This window comes from Oryzias latipes, chromosome 1 (assembly GCF_053564925.1).
Source record: "Oryzias latipes strain Hd-rR chromosome 1, Olatipes_Hd-rR_3.1".
NCBI classification, from domain to species: Eukaryota; Metazoa; Chordata; class Actinopteri; order Beloniformes; family Adrianichthyidae; genus Oryzias; species Oryzias latipes.
In genome coordinates this window covers 23,759,705-23,765,723 of record NC_136237.1, presented here as the reverse complement: position 1 = coordinate 23,765,723, position 6,019 = coordinate 23,759,705, and the positions used below count along the sequence as shown (strand labels likewise).

At 41.5% G+C, this 6,019-nt stretch overlaps 1 long non-coding RNA gene across 1 annotated transcript; it reads left to right on the top strand.

The window, feature by feature from the left end:
- The first annotated feature begins 761 nt into the window (after positions 1 to 761).
- Positions 762 to 5,998, top strand: LOC111948873 (uncharacterized). Its single transcript, XR_013657876.1, has 4 exons — positions 762 to 917; positions 1,246 to 2,698; positions 3,027 to 4,198; positions 5,795 to 5,998. It is a non-coding gene; the product is annotated as an uncharacterized LOC111948873 (long non-coding RNA).
- The last annotated feature ends 21 nt before the right edge of the window (positions 5,999 to 6,019 follow it).

The window sequence follows — 6,019 nt, the reverse complement described above, 5'->3', positions numbered from 1 at the left end:
AGAAAAAGCTCTACCATCTGAACCCACTCATAAACTGAGCATTTGTCACTCCCATCACCTCTGTATATTGGTGGTTCCTTGACGTCAGACTGCATTACAAGTTTGACACCAGACAGGTTCAGCTCAGGATGACTTGGAGCTGTTTGAAAACTGCTGTACGACAATGCTAACAATATATTTGTTTTCTTTTCAAACTAACGGACGCAAATCACAGAAGAGAACCCCGTCAAGGTGAGACATTTGTCTTGATATTACAATTTGTTGTGTGTGGAAACAAACTATAGTTAGATACATTGTTTGTTAGATAAATATGCTTTCAGTGTTTTTTTTCTTTGCCCATTGTACAATAAAATGTAAGCTAACCACTCAGCTTGTAGGTACTTCAACGTTAACCGTTTAATGTATTTTTGCAGAATAACAGAAAGAAATGGAAAATCAATATCCCCCACCACCACCCCCACCCCCCCAGGAAGATAACTCCCCACCCCAACCCCACACCCAGGAAGATAACCCCCCACCCCCACCCCACCCAAGGAACCCCCAGCCGTGGGCCCAGGTCCCTGGTCTGGTATACAGCAAATGCCAGAGCGAAGGAAGCCCGCACAGTCGCTTGGGGAAAATCAGGTGAGTTTTCAGTGTTTTTTTTCTTTGCCCATTGTACAATAAAATGTAAGCTAACCACTCAGCTTGTAGGTACTTCAACGTTAACCGTTAAATGTATTTTTGCAGGATAACAGAAAGAAATGGAAAATCAAAATCCCCCACCACCCCCCCCACCCCCCCAGGAAGATAACCCCCCACCCCCACCCCACCCAAGGAACCCCCAACCTGCCCACAGCCGTGGGCCCAGGCCCCTGGTCTGGCACGCCGATGTGAATCGCGCGAGGCGGGACCGCAGAATCGCCAGCGACAATCAGGTGAGTTGAAAGTGTTTGCTCTAAAACACATCTTTCTCACATACGACACACCTCATTTCTCCACGATTTGTTTTCAAAGAAGCACAATTTATAGTTACAAATACTCTTTTAAAATTGATTTCACATGAAAAAAAGACACATTTTAGCCTTTTTAGAGTTTTCCTCATTAAACTTTTCCCGTCTATTACACTGACCTATGTAGAAATGCTTTGTGTAGGCCCAACGTTTAAAATTTCACGTCATTTTCTTATTTAAACAATTTTATACACGCAGATTGTCTGAAGTTTTTCCTTGTGAAGTCAAATATTGTTTTTTATTCTGTCGTCAGTTTATTCTGGGGAGGCTGCTACCATTGGCGCGGAACGAGGAGGAGAGGCGCCGCCTCCGCCAAGTTTACGGTCCTAACTAAAATGGTAAGTTTGACTACTCCTGCTTGTTGCGTGTGAACAGATGAGTCGGTGATGTTATTTTTCAATCAAATGTGCATTAAAAAAGAGGAAATCTAAAAACAAAACAAAAACAAAATAGAAAATAATGAAATAATAATTCAAAGAAAAGATTGACCTACAATTTTTGTTCTCTTTTATGATATTATTAGCTCATTTAAAGAAATCCACATTTTATTTAAGTCAAAAAATGATAGATTTTCTTGTTCAGCCTGATCCAGTAGTCCATCACACTTTCGGTGGGGAGTGGCTTGGTGTCATAAAAGTCAGCCATGGGCATAGCAGAGTAGGCTAGCTCACCAAAGTGCTGCTTTAATAAGTCGAATATAACAGCAGGTGTTTGAGAGTCGTCAGTCAATGGAAGATTACGTTAAGTCACTGTCACTACATCTCTAGCTTTTCCCAACAACTTAGTTAAAACTTCAGTTTTCTGTTGTTGAACTGGAAATTCTTTCTTAGACAGAAAAAGCTCTACCATCTGAACCCACTCATAAACTGAGCATTTGTCACTCCCATCACCTCTGTATATTGGTGGTTCCTTGACGTCAGACTGCATTACAAGTTTGACACCAGACAGGTTCAGCTCAGGATGACTTGGAGCTGTTTGAAAACTGCTGTACGACAATGCTAACAATATATTTGTTTTCTTTTCAAACTAACGGACGCAAATCACAGAAGAGAACCCCGTCAAGGTGAGACATTTGTCTTGATATTACAATTTGTTGTGTGTGGAAACAAACTATAGTTAGATACATTGTTTGTTAGATAAATATGCTTTCAGTGTTTTTTTCTTTGCCCATTGTACAATAAAATGTAAGCTAACCACTCAGCTTGTAGGTACTTCAACGTTAACCGTTTAATGTATTTTTGCAGAATAACAGAAAGAAATGGAAAATCAAAATCCCCCACCACCTCCCCCACCCCCCCAGGAAGATAACCCCCACCCCCTCCAAGGAACCCCCAACCTGCCCCCAGCCGTGGGCCCAGGCCCCTGGTCTGGCATACAGTGAATGCCAGAGCGAAGGAAGCCCGCAGAGTCGCTTGGGAAAATCAGGTGAGTTTTCAGTGTTTTTTTTCTTTGCCCATTGTACAATAAAATGTAAGCTAACCACTCAGCTTGTAGGTACTTCAACGTTAACCGTTTAATGTATTTTTGCAGAATAACAGAAAGAAATGGAAAATCAAAATCCCCCACCCCCCCAGGAAGATAACCCCCCACCCCCACCCCACCCAAGGAACCCCCAACCTGCCCACAGCCGTGGGCCAAGGCCCCTGGTCTGGCACGCCGATGTGAATCGCGCGAGGCGGGACCGCAGAATCGCCAGCGACAATCAGGTGAGTTGAAAGTGTTTGCTCTAAAACACATCTTTCTCACATACGACACACCTCATTTCTCCACGATTTGTTTTCAAAGAAGCACAATTTATAGTTACAAATACTCTTTTAAAATTGATTTCACATGAAAAAAAGACACATTTTAGCCTTTTTAGAGTTTTCCTCATTAAACTTTTCCCGTCTATTACACTGACCTATGTAGAAATGCTTTGTGTAGGCCCAACGTTTAAAATTTCACGTCATTTTCTTATTTAAACAATTTTATACACGCAGATTGTCTGAAGTTTTTCCTTGTGAAGTCAAATATTGTTTTTTATTCTGTCGTCAGTTTATTCTGGGGAGGCTGCTACCATTGGCGCGGAACGAGGAGGAGAGGCGCCGCCTCCGCCAAGTTTACGGTCCTAACTAAAATGGTAAGTTTGACTACTCCTGCTTGTTGCGTGTGAACAGATGAGTCGGTGATGTTATTTTTCAATCAAATGTGCATTAAAAAAGAGGAAATCTAAAAACAAAACAAAAACAAAATAGAAAATAATGAAATAATAATTCAAAGAAAAGATTGACCTACAATTTTTGTTCTCTTTTATGATATTATTAGCTCATTTAAAGAAATCCACATTTTATTTAAGTCAAAAAATGATAGATTTTCTTGTTCAGCCTGATCCAGTAGTCCATCACACTTTCGGTGGGGAGTGGCTTGGTGTCATAAAAGTCAGCCATGGGCATAGCAGAGTAGGCTAGCTCACCAAAGTGCTGCTTTAATAAGTCGAATATAACAGCAGGTGTTTGAGAGTCGTCAGTCAATGGAAGATTACGTTAAGTCACTGTCACTACATCTCTAGCTTTTCCCAACAACTTAGTTAAAACTTCAGTTTTCTGTTGTTGAACTGGAAATTCTTTCTTAGACAGAAAAAGCTCTACCATCTGAACCCACTCATAAACTGAGCATTTGTCACTCCCATCACCTCTGTATATTGGTGGTTCCTTGACGTCAGACTGCATTACAAGTTTGACACCAGACAGGTTCAGCTCAGGATGACTTGGAGCTGTTTGAAAACTGCTGTACGACAATGCTAACAATATATTTGTTTTCTTTTCAAACTAACGGACGCAAATCACAGAAGAGAACCCCGTCAAGGTGAGACATTTGTCTTGATATTACAATTTGTTGTGTGTGGAAACAAACTATAGTTAGATACATTGTTTGTTAGATAAATATGCTTTCAGTGTTTTTTTCTTTGCCCATTGTACAATAAAATGTAAGCTAACCACTCAGCTTGTAGGTACTTCAACGTTAACCGTTTAATGTATTTTTGCAGAATAACAGAAAGAAATGGAAAATCAAAATCCCCCACCACCTCCCCCACCCCCCCAGGAAGATAACCCCCACCCCCTCCAAGGAACCCCCAACCTGCCCCCAGCCGTGGGCCCAGGCCCCTGGTCTGGCATACAGTGAATGCCAGAGCGAAGGAAGCCCGCAGAGTCGCTTGGGAAAATCAGGTGAGTTTTCAGTGTTTTTTTTCTTTGCCCATTGTACAATAAAATGTAAGCTAACCACTCAGCTTGTAGGTACTTCAACGTTAACCGTTTAATGTATTTTTGCAGAATAACAGAAAGAAATGGAAAATCAAAATCCCCCACCCCCCCAGGAAGATAACCCCCCACCCCCACCCCACCCAAGGAACCCCCAACCTGCCCACAGCCGTGGGCCAAGGCCCCTGGTCTGGCACGCCGATGTGAATCGCGCGAGGCGGGACCGCAGAATCGCCAGCGACAATCAGGTGAGTTGAAAGTGTTTGCTCTAAAACACATCTTTCTCACATACGACACACCTCATTTCTCCACGATTTTTTTTCAAAACAGCACAATTTATAGTTACAAATACTCTTTTAAAATTGATTTCACATGAGAAAAAGACACATTTTAGCCTTTTTAGAGTTTTCCTCATTAAACTTTTCCCGTCTATTACACTGACCTATGTAGAAATGCTTTGTGTAGGCCCAACGTTTAAAATTTCACGTCATTTTCTTATTTAAACAATTTTATACACGCAGATTGTCTGAAGTTTTTCCTTGTGAAGTCAAATATTGTTTTTTATTCTGTCGTCAGTTTATTCTGGGGAGGCTGCTACCATTGGCGCGGAACGAGGAGGAGAGGCGCCGCCTCCGCCAAGTTTACGGTCCTAACTAAAATGGTAAGTTTGACTACTCCTGCTTGTTGTGTGTGAACAGATGAGTCGGTGATGTTATTTTTCAATCAAATGTGCATTAAAAAAGAGGAAATCTAAAAACAAAACAAAATAGAAAAAAAATGAAATAATAATTCAAAGAAAAGATTGACCTACAATTTTTGTTCTCTTTTATGATATTATTAGCTCATTTAAAGAAATCCACATTTTATTTAAGTCAAAAAATGATAGATTTTCTTGTTCAGCCTGATCCAGTAGTCCATCACACTTTCGGTGGGGAGTGGCTTGGTGTCATAAAAGTCAGCCATGGGCATAGCAGAGTAGGCTAGCTCACCAAAGTGCTGCTTTAATAAGTCGAATATAACAGCAGGTGTTTGAGAGTCGTCAGTCAATGGAAGATTACGTAAAGTCACTGTCACTACATCTCTAGCTTTTCCCAACAACTTAGTTAAAACTTCAGTTTTCTGTTGTTGAACTGGAAATTCTTTCTTAGACAGAAAAAGCTCTACCATCTGAACCCACTCATAAACTGAGCATTTGTCACTCCCATCACCTCTGTATATTGGTGGTTCCTTGACGTCAGACTGCATTACAAGTTTGACACCAGACAGGTTCAGCTCAGGATGACTTGGAGCTGTTTGAAAACTGCTGTACGACAATGCTAACAATATATTTGTTTTCTTTTCAAACTAACGGACGCAAATCACAGAAGAGAACCCCGTCAAGGTGAGACATTTGTCTTGATATTACAATTTGTTGTGTGTGGAAACAAACTATAGTTAGATACATTGTTTGTTAGATAAATATGCTTTCAGTGTTTTTTTTCTTTGCCCATTGTACAATAAAATGTAAGCTAACCACTCAGCTTGTAGGTACTTCAACGTTAACCGTTTAATGTATTTTTGCAGAATAACAGAAAGAAATGGAAAATCAATATCCCCCACCACCACCCCCACCCCCCCAGGAAGATAACTCCCCACCCCAACCCCACACCCAGGAAGATAACCCCCCACCCCCACCCCACCCAAGGAACCCCCAGCCGTGGGCCCAGGTCCCTGGTCTGGTATACAGCAAATGCCAGAGCGAAGGAAGCCCGCACAGTCGCTTGGGGAAAATCAGGTGAGTTTTCAGTG